General features: G+C 47.6%; 1 protein-coding gene across 1 annotated transcript in view; it reads left to right on the top strand.

Moving 5' to 3' along the window:
• STOML1 (stomatin like 1) overlaps nt 1-19679 on the top strand; it is a 158709-nt gene that overhangs the window by 74685 nt on the left and 64345 nt on the right. The gene's annotated exons all lie outside the window — the stretch shown is intronic.

Raw genomic sequence — 19679 nt, 5'->3', positions numbered from 1 at the left:
GTTCTAATGTGTGTGTTCCAAAATACGTCACTTTATTAGGATGTAGGGAGAGATGTATGTGCGCTCCCTGGGGTGGGCATTTCTAGTTACTAGACCATCTCCATTTTTAGCATTTGGCATCCTCATGGTACTTTTATACATATGACATTAGTAGGAGAGCAATAATACAATTTTACAGATGGAATAATAGGTTTGCCTGTATTCACTGAAAGGGTGCAAATATTTAGTCCTTGTGACTTCAACTGACTCTTCCAAATTGTCTATTTTAGAGCCTTGGGCTAGAAATCATACCACTGTTAATTAGCTCCCTTGTTTGGTCTCACAGTTTTTCTTTATAATTCTGAAACTGGGTTTACCTAATACATTGATAAATTATTTCAAAGGTATTTTTATAGTTCAAGTCACTTCACTTTTACCCTGATAAATATAAATGACTAGGAATGACCTTCAGATAGTGTTTAGCATCTGTAACCAATCTGACAATAATGTGTTCATCAGGTACCTATGGATGAAATCACACACTGGCATGTTGAAGCTCAATGTCAGTCTGGAAAAGAAATGTACTGTATTAACTGAAATACCACTCTTTGTGTAGGTATTTTGTAATTTTTTTTAAAAAAAGCTAAAAAGAAGGCCGGGCGAGGTGGCTCAAGCCTATAATCCCAGCACTTTGGGAGGCCGAGACGGGCAGATCACAAGGTCAGGAGATCGAGACCATCCTGGCTAACACGGTGAAACCCCGTCTCTACTAAAAAATACAAAAAAGTAGCCGGGTGAGGTGGCGGGCGCCTGTAGTCCCAGCTACTCGGGAGGCTGAGGCAGGAGAATGGCGTGAACCTGGGAGGCGGAGCTTGCAGTGAGCTGAGATCTGGCCACTGCACCCCAGCCTGGGTGGCAGAGCGAGACTCCGTCTCAAAAAAAAAAAAAAAAAAAAAAAAAAAAAAAAAAAAAAAAAAAAAAAAAAAAAAAGAATAGAAATTATATTATAATAACTTAAGTTTTTCTTCAAAGTTCATGCAGTCTTTTGCAATACCTCATTCAGCCAAGTATTTGTTCTCTTCCTCATTCAGTATAAGGCAGCTTTCAATTGGCTGAGAAGACAACATTAGAAGGTTAGAGTTTATCAGAAACATAGAACTTTAAAGTGTGAGTTCAACTGAATAAATTTGAATTTCTGTAGGAAGTAAAGAAAATACCTATTTAAAGATTGCAATATATAATCATTTTAAAAGTATTTGATTAAACCTGATAGGTTTTACAGAAATGAAAAAAAAGAATCAGTTCCAAAACCAAAGCTGATATTTAGAAAATGTGAATATGTAGATCAGCTGTGGAAAAATTGTGGCAAAAAAGTTGTGGAAGAAAAGTAGAATAAAGTTTTGTGAAAAGTTAAAAGAAGTATTATGAAAAAGAAGTCATGGGATTAAAAAATAAGTCATGGGATAAAAATAAAAATAAACAAAAGCAGGCCCCTGTCAGCATAAGCCTGGAGAAGTGGGACTGGAGTCTCCGCCCCCACCATGTCCCTACCACCGCTTCCCAGTCACCCCTTTACCATTAGGGTAGCAAGACAAGACCTCTGTCTAATGGGGGGAGACAGACCCTTTGCCACCTTGACCACGGCTGAGTCCTTAAATTTCTGGATGATGACGATTGTTATTGAAGAACCAGAGGCTGGTGGAGCTGGTTTGTTTGGAGGAGGCCTGATGGCCTCCCTACTCTCACCAAAGCAACTTTTCCCTCAGGGGAGTTCCCATCTTCTTATTCAGAGAGGCAGCTGAGGTGGGACAGTGGGGCCAACAGGAGAGCAGGCGAGGGCACGGGCTGCTGGGGTGGCCCCCCTTCCCCAGTGTACATATAGTATCTGTGTAACATTTTGTATATTCCGGGGGGTAGGGCCACCCCCTGTATTGTACCTCATGGAGGTTGGAGCTGGCATATGGGGAGGAGGTTCTAATAATTATTTGCGGCTGGGAAACTTATTGATAGCATAGGACAGAGGAAGGAGATGGGGATGAGGTTGTGGCTCCCTGCTGATGCAACTGTTTATTTTGCTTTTCAGTTTAGAATAAATAGATGTATCCATACTGCTCAGCCTGATGTGTTCCTGTTTCCCTCACTGGGTCCTGGAGTTTGTGCCACTGAACGAGGAGCCCCCGAGTATCTGAGCATGTCCTGCTGGGCTGTTGGGGACATTCCAGGCCTGTTACCTGTATGCTGCCTGGTGACCCTGGTGGATTTCACGGGGACTGCCATGGCGCCTATGGGGCACAGTCCAGCCCTGACAGCCAACAGGCTCAGAAGCCTCATCTAGCGGTGGCCGGGAAGACAGACACCAGCACCCAAGGGCACCGACTTCCATCCACCCCAGGCTTCTTCCGTTCCGTGCCCCTGCTGCCTCCCTTGCCTGTCTGCACCTGGTGGCCTGTTCTGTCTGTCCCTCCAGTGCACCTGGTGACCTGTTCCATCTGTCCCTCCAGAGTGCCTGCTGCCCCGCAGACTCCTCCAGGCTGAGTTCATGGCTCTGCTCTCTAGTGGCCAGAGCTGGCTTCACCTAAGCTCCAGGGGCTTTCTAGGAAAAGTGTCCCTTGGAAAGGGTGTGGCCTTTTCACTGCTCCCAACAGCACCCTAGAAATGGCTTGGCCTTTTCCCTCCACTGAGCTCCACAGAGAACACAGCCAGCAGAGGACACATTCCCCGTCATCCAGAAATGGGTTTGATTCTCAGCCGAGGGACAGCAGGACTGGTAGAGACTGTCAGTCCACACAGCTGCCTGCACAGCGCCCCCATGCCTGTTGGGGGGTGGGAGGGATGGTGGGGGCTGGTTGTCCACAGGCCAGGCATGACAGGGAGGCTCACTGGAGGTGGCGCACTTTTGAGAGGCAATGTCAGGGGACAGCTTCCTCTTGTTGGGCCACAAGACTCCACAAGGACAGCACGGTGACTGATTCCCAGCGCTAGAGGTGAGGCAGTCGGCCATGTGTAGGGGTGTGTGTGTGTGTGTGTGTGTGTGTGTGTGCGCGCGCGCGCGTGCGCATATATATATATGAGTATTTATAGATATTTATAGAACGGCAGGGCGTGCCACAGAAGGGGCACAACGTTTCAGCAACGTCACACCTGGATGTGTCAGCTCAGCACTACAACAGACTAAGTCACAGATGAAGGGGGCTGGCTTTGGGCTGGGGAGCCACTGTCAAGTCACAGGACACTCACCCAGGCAGGCTTGGAAAGGGAGACCTCTGAGAAGAGGAGGATCTGTTTAAAGGTCGAAGTGGGGCTGGGGCTCTCTGGTCCGGATGAACTTCCTGACCCGATCAGCTGGCAGTTGGAGAGAAGCAGAGAGAAAACAGGAGAGAGAAAAGTGAGCAGAGAGCTGGTGAGGCAAGCACAGAGCACGGGCGTGCTGCGGCAGCTGTGGGAGGGCCGCGGAGGGGAGCGTGCAGGTGTGGCAAGGTTCCTGGAAAGAGGGACTGGAAGGGAAAGGGGAGGAAGAAGAAGGGAGGAACTGGAGCTTCACAGGTAGTACATGGGGACTGCGGCGGCCCTCCCCAGCCCACACACACTGGCCTCTCCCACAGCACCCAGGCACTGCACCCACAGTTCAGACCAATACTCAGCCCCCTTGGGTTTCCCTCTTCTCTGGTCACCCTGCCTTCCAAACCACTGGCCCAGGGCCACCTCTTACCTTGGGGTGCCTCACCCAACAGCCACCAGGCCTGATAGAGAAGGAACACTGCTTGACCCAGGTTGGTGAAGCTAAAAGGGATGGATGACTGGAGTGAGTGCCAGAGCCCCCTCTGGGTGGTCAGAAAGCCCAGGACCCTCTGAAGGGACCCTGGGGGAGGAAGGGAGTGTTGGCAGCCAGATGCCACTGGCCATAGACTTATAAGTCTAAGAGGGGAGCCTCAGCTGGTTGTGGGGTCCACAGGTCGCATAGGTGAGGCTGGGCCTTTCCTGCTGGGAAAAGCGTAAGAGGGATTGTCCGTGGGAGGGGAGGTGGGTGGGCTCGCTAGGCAGAGCTCAGCTGGGCCAGCAGGCACTGTGGTCCTCTTGGCTGAATAGCACAGGCAACCCCTAGGAGCAACAGGCCAAGGTGTATGAGCCCACTGGCCTGTGGTAGTGCCTCAGTGGGGGCCAGAGACCCTGCCTTCAGTCACACGCTAGCAGCTATGATGGTACCTGGGAGGGAGGGAAGGGGCCTGTGTGTTCCTGCCTGGCCTGTGAGGTGTGTTGTGGGATAACCATGTGTATGGGACTCTCAAGATTTTATCCTAGATCGCCACTGGATTGCTGACAGACAGAGGAGGTGGGACCCTGACTATCACCCCTGCTGTGCAGTGGATTCGGCTCTCGGCACTCCCAGGCTGGGAGCTGGATGCCCTGCCCTGGCAGCATGGCTCAGACTGCACGACAGGTACAGTGTGCCCAGGAGGATGTTCCTAGGCTTCTGGCAGCCTCAGAGTCCAGCCCCGTATACAACCCCCTCCAAGTTCCCAGCACCTACACCGTAAACCACGAGCTCTCTGCCCTCTCTGACAGCTCCAGAGAGCACCCATGTCTGCCAGCTTGGACATGGAGCCTGTTCCAAGAGCCCACAGCTTCAGTCATGCAGGCTGGGAGGCTTTGGGGCTGTGGGGGCCAGCCCTGGTACCTGCGTCCGGCTGGGACGCTCTGCACCTGCAGCCATGAGTTGTCCACAGGCCCCCATGGGCGTGCTGATGGTGGTCATGCTGATGGTCGTGTTGATGTCTCCGATGATGCCAGGTGCCTCCTTCAGCACATGGTGTGTGCACAGCATCTCATTGCACCGCTGTGCCTACTGTGCCAACTCCTCCATCAGCGTGCTCTGGTCCCCACATGAGTACAGGTTGGCCAGCAACTCCGAGAAGATGAACTCCTTGGTCTGAGAGTGGGCAAAGAGGGAAGGAGGTTGGGACCTCATGCTTGTGCCCCACTGGCCACCCCACCAGGCCCTACTGGGGCTGTGTGCTGGACTTGGAGCCCTGAGTATGGCTTTTCAGACACGGCTTCTACACCACTTAGACTCAAAGACCTGCCTCCCCACCGCCCTTTTCTCACTCAGATAGGGAAAGAGGTCCAGAGGAAAAGTCACCTGTACTAGGTCACAGATCTGGGAGGGGACCCAGGACCCATCATGCCACCAGGACACCTATCTACTCAGTTTTTAATTTTTGGAGACAGGATCTCACTCTGTTGCCAGGCTGGAGTACAGTGGGTGAGATCAATGCTCACTGAAGCCTCAACCTCCTGGGCTCAAAGTGATCCTCCAAGGTTAGCCTGTTGAGTAGCTAGCACTACAAGCACATGCCACCACCAGGCCCAGCTATTTTTTGAATTTTTTTGTAGACACCAGGTCTCACTATGTTGCCCAAGGCTGTTCTCAAACTCCTGGGCTCAAGCAATCCTTCTGCCTTGGCCTCCCAAAGTGTTGGGATTATAGGCATGGGCCACCATGCCCAGTCCCGTTATAGTTCTATGGGACAGCTCTGGTCTGGACCATGCCCCTCTCTCTAGACCTGGTCTCATAGGGCTGGTTGGCATCTCCCCCAGGCCAACAGGGCCACCTGGGTTCCCAGTGCCACAGGAGCCTCTGACCCCATGAGGCAGTGCATGCACATCGTTGATCATGAGGCGCATGGTGGTTTTGGGCATGAGACCAACCATGAGGTCCCACACGGTCTTGTTGACAATGGCCACATAGGAGTCCACCAGGCTCTGAGTGGTCTCCATTTGCTGCTCCAGCTGTGGCTCCATGGAGTGCATGAAACTGTCGGAGCCATTCTCCTTGGCCTTGCTGGCCTGTCATGGAAAACACAAGGTCATCAGGGTGGCCAGGCCATGCAGTCAGGCTCCAGGCACCCCCAGGATCTCAGCCCCTCGAAGGGTACCTGGAACATTGAGGCACAGGGAGAAGCAACCGGCCAGAACACACACCCAGCTCCCCACATGCTCTAGAGGGTTTCAGGTCTCTGCCTCTCAGGACCCCAGACTCCCCTGATTCAGCCTCATCTTAGTTCTGACTCGAGTACCCAGAATTTACCTCCATTTCCCAATCCAGAAATTGGAAAATAACATCTCCAGGTCCCTTGCTTGAAGACCTGGCCAGAGCTGGTGCCAGGCTACAGACACCTGGCAGGAGGCAAGAGAAGGGCACACTCGCTTTCCCCTTGTCCTGGGAGGCCCATGCACCAACATTGCCACCACGGCTGCCACCTGGGAGCACAGCCAAAGTAGACACTTACAGGAAAAGGGGAAGGGTTGAATGAACCTGGGACACTGCACCCCAACTTTAATGTGTTGATGAATTCAATTTGCTAATATTTTGTGGAAGATTTTTGCATCAATATTCATCAGTGATATTGGCCTGTAGTTCCCTGTTTTGGATGTATCTTTGGTTTTGGTATCAGAGTAATACTAGCTTTGTGGAATGAGTTTGGAATAGTTTGGGTAAGTTCTCTAGTTTTGGAATAGTTTGGGTAAGGTTGTATGAGTTTTTCTTTAAATGTTTGGTAGAATTCAGCAGTGAAGCACCAGGTCCCAGACTTTTCTTTGCTGGGAGACTTTTTCTTACCACTTCGATCTCATTATTTCTTATCAGTCTGTTCAGGTTTTGGATTTCATCATGGTTCAATCTTGGTAGGCTGGATGTGTCTAGAAATGTATCCATTTTTAGTAGGTTTTCCTATTTCTTTGCATATAGTTGCTTATAATAACCACTAGTGATCCTGTGAATTTTTGTGATATCAGTTGTAATGTTTCCTTTTTCATCTTTGATTTTATTCACTTGGGTCTTCTCTCTTTTTTTCTTAGGCTAAAAGTTTGTCAATGTTGTTTATCTTTTCCAAAAACCAACTTTTCTTTTCATTGATGCTTTGTTTTCTTCATTTCAATTTCATTTATTTTTGCTCTGATCTTTATTATTTCTTTTCTTCTACTAAATTTGAGTGGTTTGCTCTTGCTTTTCTATTTCTTTAAGATGCATTGTTAGGTTGTTTATTTGATGCTTTTCTACTTTTTAAAAGTAGGTGTTTACAGCCATGAACTTCCCTCTTAGTACTGCTTTTGTCGTATCCCGTAGGTTCTGACATGTTGTGTTTCCATTATCATTTAAGAAATGTTTCAATTTCCTTCTTGATTTCTTCATTGACCCACTGGTCATTCCAGGGCATATTATTTAATCTCCATGTGTTTGTATAGTTTCCAACATTTCTCTTGTTACTAACTTCTAGTTTTATTCCATTGTGATCAGAGAAGATGTTTGATATTATTTCATTTTTTTCTAATGTTTTAAGACATGTCGTGTGGCCTAACATATGGTCTATCCTTGAGAATGATCCATATGCTGAGGAAAAAAATATGTATTCTGTAGCCCAAGGGAGAAGACACCCGTCCCCCACTCTGCTGCAACACACAGCGCTCCGCTCAGGGACGGGGCAGTGGTGTGCTGTTGTTACCCAAGGGGCTCTCTGTCGGGGCAGGAACAGAGTCTGTTCTGTAGTGTTTGCCATTTTCTGTGGTGTAAATATTCCATGGCTGATTTCAAGCTGCCACCGTCTTCTCAGTCTGGGCTTGTTTGTACCCACCCTTGGGAAGGCTTTCCAGGTATTTGAAAGGATGTGGGTGTTGTGCTCTAAACTGTATCTTTCTTAGGGGACGCTCCAAGCCCAGTTATGCTATGGTTCTGGCAGACTCATAGAGGAACTGTCTTGGTGGTCTCAGATAAGATCTGGAAGAATTCTCTGGGCTACCAGACAACAGAGACTCTTATTCGCTACCTGTAATTTCTCTCCAAAAAACAGTCAGTCAGTCTCTCTCTCTCTCTCTCTCTCTCTCTCTCTCTCTTCTGAGCCACTTGGAGCTGGGGGTGGGCTGACACAACATCCCTATGGCCACCACTACTGGGACTGCACTGGGTCAGACCTAAAGCCAGCAAAGCACTGGGTCTCACTCAAGGCCCTGTCAACACTACCTGGCTATTGCCTATGTTCACTCGAGGCCCTGGGGCCCTACAGTCAGAAGATGGCAAAGCCAGCCAGGCTGGTGTCTTTCCCTTCAGGGCAATGAGTTTCTTGAGGCCCTGCTGGGTCCGGAGATGCTGTCTGCGAGCCAGAGACTGGAGTCAAAAACCTTAGAAATTTACCTGGTGCTTTATTCTAAGGCAGCTGAGCTGACACCGAAACCGTGAGACAAAGTCCTTCCCACTCTGCCTTTCCCTTTCCACAGGCAGAGGAGCCTCACCCTGTGGCCACCACCACAGGCCCACAGGGAGTGCTGCCAGGCTACTGCTGATGTTTACTTAGGGCCCAAGGGCTCTTAAGTCACTTGTGGTGAATGCTTCCAGGCCTGGGCCTCACCCTTCAGTGCAGTGGGCTCCCCTCTGGCCCAGGGCAGGCCCAGAAATGCTGTCTAATAGCCAACGCCTAAAGTTAGTGACCACAAGAGCCCATTTGGTGCTCTCTACCCCATTGTGGCCAGGCAGGTACCTAAGCTGCAAGACAAAGTCCCTTTTAGCTTTCCCTCTGCTTTTCTCAAGCAAAAGAAATCTCTCACCTTAGCCACCATAGCTGGGAATGTGCTGAGTCTCAGCTGAAGCCAGCCACCTCGCAGTGGGAATGATTGGTAGAGACTACTATGCAGCCATCTTGCTCTGCCCCTCCTCCCTCACTTCACTTTACCTCCTAAGAGTCCTGTTTCCAAATACAATCACATAGGGGGTTAGGGCTCCAAGTATGAATTTTCAGGAGACACCATTCAGTCTATAGCATTTAGACTTGGGAAGAGGGAGGAAAAGAACATGCACAGGAAGGTCACAGTGTAAGCAACAGTATGGAGGTGGGAAAGTTCAGCTCATGGATAGGAAAAATTGATCCAATTAGGCAGGGCCCACAGGGTGGGGTGGTGAGAGGTGGGCCACATCAGAAAGAACCTTGAATGCCAGGTTGAGGTGAGAGGCATTTCCTGTTGTATAGAAGGTGTCATGAGGTGGTGGGGAGGGTAACATGATGAAAGGATATTTGGGAGGATGGATCTGGCATCAGTGATGGGTAGAGGTAAGGAGTGAACAAAGCTGGAGGCCAGGAAACCGGACACATGACCCAGAGTTCAGGCGTAGGCTGTTCAAAGGCAGTTTCCACACTGAGTTCCAATGTGGATCCAAGCATGCAGGGGGTAGATGATTTGGAAAAGCAAAACCATTCCCTTCCCATTACAGTTTCCCAGCTGAGTTCATCACCAGAGTCCTATAAATCAGACAGTTGACCTGCCCTAAACTCTGTCCCTGGAAGCTGTGACCCAGAGGGAGCCCTTGTCCAGCTGTAGCCCTGGGACACTGCAGCCTGAGCAGGACTGCACCTGTTCCCTCCCAGGAGCCTCATCTCTGGCCAGGCTTTGGCTTCAAATGCCCTCAGCTTTGGCTTCAAAATCTGTTGGGTCAGATTCATGACAGCTCTGGCCTTCTTCAGTTTAGGGATTTTTAAATAGTTTTTTCAAGCAGGCAGTAGATCAACTCTGCTTGCTTACCTCTAAGAACTGGCTACAACCCACAGAAATCTGTTATACTCATAGTTATGGCTTGATTACACAGAAAGGATACAGATTAAAATCAGCCAGGGGAAGAAAGGCACAGGGCTGAGTCCAGGAGGGCACCAGGCATGGAGTGTCCATTATCCCTTCCCCATGCAGTCAGAGTGCATTACCCTCCTGGCTTTCCTATGTACCAATACACATGGAGTATTCCCAGCCAGTGAGGCTCCCTCAAGCCTCAGTGTTCAGGATTTTTACTGGAACTTCATCACAGAGGCATGCTTGATCGTCCATGTGGCTGCTCTCAGTTTCCAGTCTCCAGTCCTTCCAGGGGTGACCTAAAGCCTGAACTCTAAATCAGGTAGTCGCTTTTCCTGGCCTGGCTAGTCCCCACCCTAAATCTTATTATTAGACCATCCATCATGAGCCAAGATCCCCAGGCAAAGATATTCCTATCAGATATTACATGTTGATGGTCACCTCCCAGGAGTCTAGGACAAAGGCCAGACCTCTTTTTGGCCAAGGTTACTTTTTTTTTTTTACTATACAACATGCCATCATTCTGTTATTTTTTCTGTTTTGTCTTCAAAATAACCCTAATTGGTGGGTAAGGATGTTTGTTATTATAAACAAGAGGGAGGACACTTGGGCAGGGTTGCACAGTTGATCCTGGACTCATAGTACAAGACTCTTTCTACTCTCTGAGAGCCCCAAGTCCTGAGAAGAAGATGGAAACAAGGTGTGTATATGTGTTTGTGCATGTGTGGGTTTGTGTGTGTAAATGTATATCTAATGAGTATGTGTGGATATGTGTATATCTATGTGTGTGTGTATACATGAGGATGTCTGTGTGTCTATGTGTGTGTTTGTGTGTGTGTGTATACAGTGGTGCACACCTGTAATGCCAGCTACTCAGGAGGCAGACAGGGGAAGATCACTTGAACCCAGGAGTTTGAGAGAGAATATTTCAATGATCTGTTTCTTGCAGTTAGAAGGAAAAACCTGGGGCTGGGCATAAAGAGACAAAGCATAGCATAAAGAGGCAGAGAAATGTCTAATAAAAACAAGTGACCAAGAATTAATTAGTTCATCTATAAAGAAATGTAGCACTTTAGCAGCAGACTAAAACTGGAAGATAATTTCCTCTAGAACCCTGATAATCTTTGTGAGAAAACTCTTGGCCACATATGTTAATTGTCAAAACTCACAGGGCCCTGTGCAACAGAACTGAAGAGTAAAACCATCTTTTTAAAACTTGCTATGCCACAAGTGGCATTCAACTCTTTCTCAACCAAGACTTCACAAACCTGTCTCCAGCTTCCAGATGGTGAGGGAAAGTGTGATGAGATTTTATGATAAATTGTGCCTGTCTCTGAGCCCACCTCCTCCTATTGAAGAGAAGGAAAATGAGGCGAGTGCATTACAGCCCTGCTGACAAAAGTCACAAGAGAAGCAAATGATTATTATTTAAAACCAGAGATGCCTATAATTTATTCATGAATGCCACACATTCTATATTAGATCTTCCATTTCAATTTACTTGTATTCTTTGAAGCAAATTTATAAGATTCAAATTATTCAGAAAATGCTCCCAAGTAAATAGAAGAAAACACTTTAACCACAGGAAGTATCATGCCTCACAATATGGTGTGGTGGTGAAGGGTGCAGGCTCTAAAACCAGAAAACACAGGTTCAAGTCCCGGCTCCACCACCTTGGGAAAGTTATGTGGTCTCGCTATAACTCCATTTCCCCATCTAAAATGTGGGGATGACAATAATAGTGTCTATTTCACAGAGTTGTTTTGAGGTAAAATATGTAAAGCACTTTGAACAGCAGTTAGTGCTATGTAAGTGTTTGCTATAGTTATTTTAACATTTCAGATTATAAATATCTACCCTATTATGCAGATAACAAGAGTCCCTAAGCTGATAATATGATGAAGAGCTTTTGGGTTTCTTAATTTCCATCAGTTTTGTGAGGGAAAAAAATTCCACACGAAGAAGAGCAACGAAGCAGGCGTGAGAAGGAAGCTTGGCTTAAGATTGGGGGGCTTGGGTTTATTAGGCTTTTGTCTTCTAAAACTGTCCTAAGCTCCATTGATAAGATGTTCAATATCAATCTAGCTAAAAATGACCAATAGACCCCACAAGACACTGAGTTAGACATAAAAATAGAAGGGTAATAAATGGAATATGGAAAACTACACAACCAGAAAAATAAACAACTACCAGTACCCAAAACAAGGCTAAATCTCACAGGATTATGTTGAATGAAAGAAGCCAGCCACAAACGTGCACATACTGAATGATTCCACTTATATGAAGTTCAAGAACAGGTGAAACTAACCCATGGTGACAAAGGTCAGGATCCTGATTAACTTTGAGGGAATAGCAACTGAAAAGGGGCAAGAGGGAGCCCTCTGTGCTGATTCTGTATCTTGAGCTGAGTGGTGGTCACATGAGTGTGCACATATGTAAATACTATGGAGTTGACCAGGTACGGTGCCTCACACCTGTAATCCCAGCACTTTGGGAGGCCGAGGTGGGTGGATCACTTGAGGTCAGGAGTTTGAGACCAGCCTGGTCAACATGGTGAAACCCTATCTCTACTACAATACAAAAATTAGCCAGGCGTGGTGGCAGACACCTGTAATCCCAGCTACTCAGGAGGCTGAGGCTGGAGAATCACTTGAACCCGGGAGGCAGAGGTTGCAGTGAGCCAAGATCTTGCCACTGCACTCCAGTCTGGGCAACAGAACAAGACTCCATCTCAAAAACAAACCAAAAAACAATAGTACAAAGTTGTAACTTAAGGTATATGCACCTCACTGTATATAAGATACCGTCTTAGTCCATTTATGGTGTTATAACAAAATATCTGAAACTGGGTAATGGGTAAAGAATAAAAATGTATTTCTCACAGTTCTGGTGGGTGGGAAGTCCAAGATCGAGGGACCAGCAGGTTTGTAGTCTAGTGAGGGCTGTTGTCTGCTTCCAAGATGGCACCTTGAACACTGTGTCCTAACTTGATGGAAAAGACAGAAAAGCAAAAGAAGAAAAGCGAGCTAGGTAGCTCCCTCAAGCCCTTTCATAAGGTCACTAATCCCATTCATGAGAGGGCTCCTCCCTCACGACTTAGTCATCTCCTAAAGACTCCACCTCTTAATGCTATCACATTGGGGTTTAAGTTCCAACGTGACTTTTAAAAGAGACACAATCATTCCAACCATTGCAAAAGTACTTTACTAAAAAGAAAAAAAAGGAAAATCTTGTCTCTAAACATAATATTTTAAGAATTTATATATTTACAGCCCAATTTTCCACTTGCATACATACATATTTGTGACCATGAGTGTCATTCTTAGCTGAGAAAAGTTTCAGTAAATTATTTTTCTCACATTATCTATTAATATCTTATTCAGATAAAACCAAATTTCTAACCTCGATTTTAGGTTAAGACCCATAGTCGTTCGTTGCAATGTGAGAATGACAGAGAGAGAGATATTAACTAGCAGAATCCAACTATAAAACTAAATTTAAGGGCACAGTTCTCTGCTAATGACTCCCCCAGACAAATCATTACTTAGATAGCAATGAATCAACCAAAAATGGAAGTGAGAACAGTTAGAGTCCTTTTTGCGATGGATGGATGTTTATGAGACTATTAAGTGAAGAGGGTTCAGAAACAAGGGGATAAATGGCATGCTAATTTGGGGTTGAATGGAGTAATGAGATGATCTTGGAAATATAAGAATCCTGCTTAATGGGACTTGTCTACTTGCAATTCAATAAACCAATATAGTAAATTCAAAGAGACAAAGGACATGAGCACTCAGAACAAAATTACAGGAATAGGGCCGGGTGCAGTGGCTCACGCCTGTAATCCCAGCACTTTGGGAAGCTGAGGCAGGCAAACCACCTGAGGTCAGGACTTTCTGACAGGCCTGGCCAACGTGGTGAAACCCCATCTCTACCAAAAATACAAAAATTAACCAGGCATGGTAGCATGCGCCTATAGTACCAGCTACTTGGGAGGCTGAGGCAGAAGAATTATTGAAACCCGGGAGGCAGAGCTTGCAGTGAGCCGAGATTGCACCACTGCACTCCAGCCTGGGCGACACAGAGAGACTCCGTCTCAAAAAAAAAAAAAAAATACAGGAATACATTTAGCAAAGAGGCACCAAAGTTGAGATAAGGGCCACTGTCCCACCTCTGACATCTTCTGACACCTTTAATTCTTGAGTCATGGGGATGGCAAGCCAGGGAACAGAGTCTTCTGACTGGAAGCTAAAACCAGCCTTTGGGGTGGGTTCAGAGAGACTGTTCAGACTCAAGCTGCAAAAGCAGATGCTGCCAGGTCGAAAATGTCCCGATTGCAAGACCATTTGCAAAGACAATGATGCTCAGGGAAAGAGAATGCTGTGTGTTTAAAAAGAAAAAAAAAAAAAATTAAAAGAAAGAATGGAAACAAGGAAGAAAAAGTGACCGGAGGGTAGGGTGACCCTATGTTCTTGTTTGCAAGGTGCCTCTAAGGTTTTATCTGTTGTCCCGGTGCAATTATTATAGTGCCCCTTTCACTCTCCAAAGTGTCTGGACTTGGATGATAAAGCATATGATCACCCTGGCAAAGAGAGAATATTAGCCAGAAGACCCATGTGTCCATTTCAAACGGTGTGGACTGATCCGCAGTCGCGCTTGTGCCGCTGCGCAGCCGAGCGGTGTGCACCACCTCTGCCTCGCCCTACCCCGCCCTGCCCGGGTCTCCAGGAAGGCTGGAGCGGAACCCTCGGCTCCCACGCTGCTCTGGTGCTCCTGCAGGTTATATGGGGGAACTGCTTCTCCACCCCTACCCCAGTATCCTCCACCCCGCCTCCCCACCCGGACCCTGGGCAGCCTTGGACTTGGCCAAAAGACATTCAGAGCACGCAAAGCCCTGGCTGGGGAGTGGGCTGGACCCGACAGTGAAGCCCGCCTCACACAATCAGACTGGCCCAGTTTAAACTAACAAAGCCCAGCTCCTCTTCTTCCTACCCACTCCTGCCCTTTCTCATTTTGTAGAAGGTAAACTGAAGCCTAATTCAGATTTTTCATTGGTAGGATTGTGAAGCATACAGCTGGAGCCTCCCAGGTGCCATTCCCCACATCTCTGTCTTTCCCCTAATACATTAGGATAGTGGGGAAGGAAGAGAGCTTAAGCTTAGTAAGCTCCTACTGTGTACTGGCCAGAGTGGGCACTTTTCTCTCCAGCCTCGCAATTGATGGGAAATAGGTGATTACACAACTAGGATACAGGATCACAGTGGGCTAGTGACGTGCTCACTGTCTCTCAGCTGAATCTGGAACCCAGGGGTCTTTGACTCTGAAGCTAGTGCTCTTTCAGGGTCTCCAGCTTGAGCAATAGTTGCAAAATGCAAAGAGCACCTGAAAATCTAATATTGATCCGTATGAGAATGTATTGCAAGCACAAACATGGAGTGTCTTCGTGGCAGATGATGGCGTGGTGGGGAGATTATCTCAGTTCTATGTAACCTGGAAACTCTCCGAGGAAAATGAATGAAGCATGACTGAGTGCAATTTGTCTGATAAGACCTGTCAGAACGTGAGGCCTTGTGGACCCTGAGTGAAGGTAAGAAACCATAGTGCTGGACATTTGCTAACGTGTTCTTTTTAAAATTGCTTAGGGCCTCAATGTCTCCACCTTCTTCATGACCGTAGAGCCACTTGCCTCGGCCTCCTGAAGTGCTAGGATTATAGGTGTGAGCCACTGCATCCAGCTGGTAGGTCTGACTTACTATGCAGTCAATCCAAGCTGGGGTCAGGCAGGGCTTTAAGGCTCTAGAACGGTAGGAGATAGTGCTCCTAAATTCCACCCCCAGGCCCTCTGCGCTCAGTCTGAGATGAATGATTTCAGGAAATCAGACAAGCAACACAGGATTTCACAATATCTCATACTTGTCTGACTGGCTAGCTTTTTGGAAAATTTCTGTGGTTAGCTAGCTAGCTTTTGTAATCTGCTTGGCTATCAAGTTTGGGATATGTATAATATTTATAAACTGAATTTAGCATAGTCCAGGCAGCTGGTCTCAGTTTAAGGAAGTTCCCTGAGCCAAGAATGAAGGAATTTTCCCCTCACTTGACAGCAAATGCATTTTGTAAGGGTAAATAGAGACTTCCAAACTTTCTGGTTTTTGTTTTTGTTTGGTTGTTTCATTTTGTTTTTGTTTGTTTGCTTTTAGTATGGGGAGAATCTCTTGAAATTCTAGACTCTTCTCTCAACAGAGTCTGCACAGGTATTTGCTTTATTCAGGTCCAGCGGGTCTGGAGCTGACATCTGGATTCAGAGACAAAAATAAATGATGGTATTGGCCCCATTCCTCCCCCAGGCCCAGGCTCAGCCTGTGCCTGTGCCTGGGACCAGGATCAAGGCCACTGCAGGGGAGTGTGTCCTCAGAGACCTGGATCTCCATTCCCTCCCGTCTCCCTCTGCCTGGCCCACCTAGTCTCCACCCACATCGAGGTGCAGCCTGCATCCCACCCACTCCTTCCCGTGACCACTTCTTACCTACATTATAACTGGGGGTGGGGCCTTATCCTAAATCATGCATTCTCAACAGAGGTATTATCACCCCACAGAGGATGAAAAGGCAGGGGAGGAAGGGCAGTTGACCATCTTAGCTATTACCATGGTTTCTGACCCTCCAAAGGCTCACAGTCCATACATATGTCCATGTAAAGAAGAGGTAAAACCATCTCTATTTGCAGATGATACAATCTTGTATTTACCTATGGAATGTACAATGTATCCATGGTATTAAAATTTCATAGAGGGAGGCACAATTGGGAAAAAATGCTAAAAATGCTCCTTAAGAGGACAATAATAATTATTATTATAAAAAGATCCAGAAGCACTGCCCTAAATGAAAAAATTAAAATGAAAGTTCAAGCACAGGCACTAGAAGGTGGGGGTAGCTTCCAGGGACCTGCCTTCTGCATCACCTGAGACTGAAGCTCAGGAGGGCACGGGAAGGAGAGACCACGGAGCCTGTCCTCCAACACATGGCCATGCACTCCATGGTGTGGGCCACAGATGGTGCCCGTCTAGACACAGGCTCCCCGCAGGCAAATCCCAGCTCTGCCACATACAAGTTTAATGACCCTGACAAGGTACTCAGCCTTGCTGCTCTGCTGTGCTCCTCTGTAGGAGGAGGATGGGCTGTAACCACATAGGACAGTTGGGAAAATTAAAGAAAGTTACTTGTGCTAAATGGTGAAATCGTGTCTGGTACCCAATTATCTTACCTGGTTGTCCCATGCTCTCCTGCCTGGGCAGGCTTGCCCACTCCTCGGTCCCTCTGATCTGATTGGTGTACATTGACCTTGTTGGAGTTGTGAGCTCCGGCAGAGCCACTGCCAGGTGCTCCTAGAAGAGGATTTAGGGGAAAAGGCAGATTGAACTTGGGGTGCCTATTAGGGGGTTGAGAAGCTCCTGCCCATTTGTTCACAGTTTCATGGACTTTTCAGTTACTAAAGTCACAAAGATTTGTGACCCGAAGAGTGACTTTAACTCCATTTCTAACTAAATTCCTAACTCATCCCAATTCTAACTCAATTCCTAATTCCTAAGGTTTATTCTCAACCTTAAGCACCAAGTGTGCTCCTCCATCTAATCCCAAATCCTAACCTGGGGCCTCCCCTGAACTTTAGCTCTAACCCTCACCCCAATTCTAAGCCCACCCCATCCTTACCCCAGTTCTAACTTGGGCCCTATCCTTAGCTGTAGAGCTCACCCCAAGTCCACTGGTAACCCAGTATTTCCCCAAATTAACAGCTCATTCACTTTGACAGTCATAAGTTTTGCTCTACCTGCGTCCCTTCCGAGCATGGAGTTACTATTTGTCCTAAGTGGATCTTTAAATAATTCCACTTCAGCATCATTCTGAGCAACTAGGTCCCAGAAATCACACTTTATTGTTTGTTTGTTTTTCGAGATGGAGTCTCGCTCTGTCGCCCAGGCTGGAGTGCAGTGGCGTGATCTCAGCTCACTGCAGCCTCTGCCTCCTGGGTTCAAACCATTCTCCTGCCTCAGCCTCCCAAGTAGCTGGGACTACAGGTGTGCGACACCTCGCCTGGCTAATTTTTTGTATTTTCAGTAGAGACAGGGTTTCACCATGTTAGTTGGGATGGTCTTGATTTCCCGTCCTTGTGATCCACCTGCCTTGGCCTCCCAAAGTGCTGAGATTACAGGCATGAACCACCACACCCACCCGGAAATCACACTTTCGATGAGCTGGTTGTATTGTTTCTTTTTTTTTTCTTTCTTTCTTTCTTTCTTTTTTTTTTTTTTTTTTTTTTGAGACAGAATTAGACAGAATTTTGCTCTTGTCACCCAGGCTGGAGTGCAGTGGCACAATCTTGGCTCACTGCAACCTCCACTTCCCAGGTTCAAGCAATTCTCCTGCCTCAGAGCCTCCCGAATAGCTGGGAATGCAGGCACAGGCCACCACACCCAGCACATTTTTGTATTTTTAGTAGAGACAGGTTTCACCATGTTGGCCAGGCTGGTCTCGAACTCCTGACCTCAGATGATCCACCTGCCTCGGCCTCCCAAAGTGAGTACTGGGATTACAGGTGTGAGCCACCGTGAACGGCCTGGTTGTATTGTTTCTAACAGATGTTAAAATAAATATAAAAGGTTTAACATTTAACAAAAATGTTCCTCCACATGTCTCATATCTACAGTTATCTACATAACTGATAGATAATCTACAGTTATCTCATATCTACAGTTATACCACAGGAAGTGCACACAGAACTTTAGAAAGGACTGAGGTGCTGGAGCCTAAACCGCCAGCACCACCAGCACCACCAGCACCACCGTGGCTCATGCCCTTTGCCAGGCACTGTGTGGGGGCTGCAGCTTCTGCTGCTGGCAGAGTCTGGGAGCAGCCCTAGCTCAGCTCCCCTTCTCGCCAGGCAGGGTCCCCAGTGTCCTACCCTCTTTGACTTGACATTTGGTGCATCCCAGCCTGGGTGGTATGCACACTAGCCGTGGAGTTTCCTTAATTGTGAAGAATGAAGAAAGGTGAGAAGGGAGCCCCTTACTCAGGCATACGTGCTGGAGGCACCTGGGGTGTGAGGCGGAGACAAGGCTGAGGTCAGAGGAGGAGATGGGGCCTGCTGGCAGGGCTGGGCTGAGGGGGAGACTCTGAGGCATGAAGAGTGGTCAGGGTTGGGGCCAGGAGTCAGAGTGAGGCTGGGATAGGGAGAAGGGTGGACATGGGCAGGGAGAAGGGTGAACATGGGCCAAGACAAGGGGAGGTAGAGGGTGGGAGAACAGCCTGGCCAGGTCTGGGACAGCAGCTGGAGCTAAGAGCCAGGTTGGGGTAGGGGGCAAAGCAGATTTTTAAATGACTTTCCCAGGGGTGTGAGGCCCTTGGGCCTCAGAAGGAGACCCTGGAGCACGGCTTGGCTGAGCTGCCACACAGAAAGCTTGTTCTCTACTCTGGGCCCCAGTGACTGAAATGTCCCATCTGGGTGTTCTGGGAGCACAGTGCCACCTCCTGCCCAGCCCCTCCATGGTGGGCCCCTTGATCTTGGCTCCCTCAGACCCCAGGACCCCCACAATTGTTTGTTCATCCCAGATTTTGTTCTTTGCTACCCTGAAGACAAGCCCACTTTTTTTGTTTTTGTTTTTTTCTAAGATCTAAAATGTGTTTATTTTCCTATAATTCATAAAGCACTTTATAAAGCAGTAAGATCTTAAATTTGTGTACTTTCAAAATACACCAAAAAGGTATCTTCACACACATTTTCTCACCGGTTCCCACAAAGATCCCTTGAAGTCAAAAGGAGCCACATTATCCCATTTGACAGAGGTGTGGCCTGAGGATCAAGGAGGGAGGTAAATGTGCCAAAGAGGGCCACAGACTACTACCAAGTGAGGATTGAAACTCTGCATCCTGACTTCTAACCCAGTAAGTTCCCATTAGCTGACATGAGATATATAGTCCAAAGATGAAGCACAGGTGACGTATTGGGACTGGATCTTCTTGGTCAAAGGGTCAAGCTGAGAATAAAACTCCAGGACTGGAATCTGGGCATCTGGGATGGTAGTTGGGGTCAAGGGTGGTGGC

The sequence above is a fragment of the Macaca thibetana genome, chromosome 7 (genome assembly GCF_024542745.1).
Source record: "Macaca thibetana thibetana isolate TM-01 chromosome 7, ASM2454274v1, whole genome shotgun sequence".
NCBI lineage: Eukaryota > Metazoa > Chordata > Mammalia > Primates > Cercopithecidae > Macaca > Macaca thibetana.
This window is presented reverse-complemented; position numbering and strand designations above follow the sequence as displayed.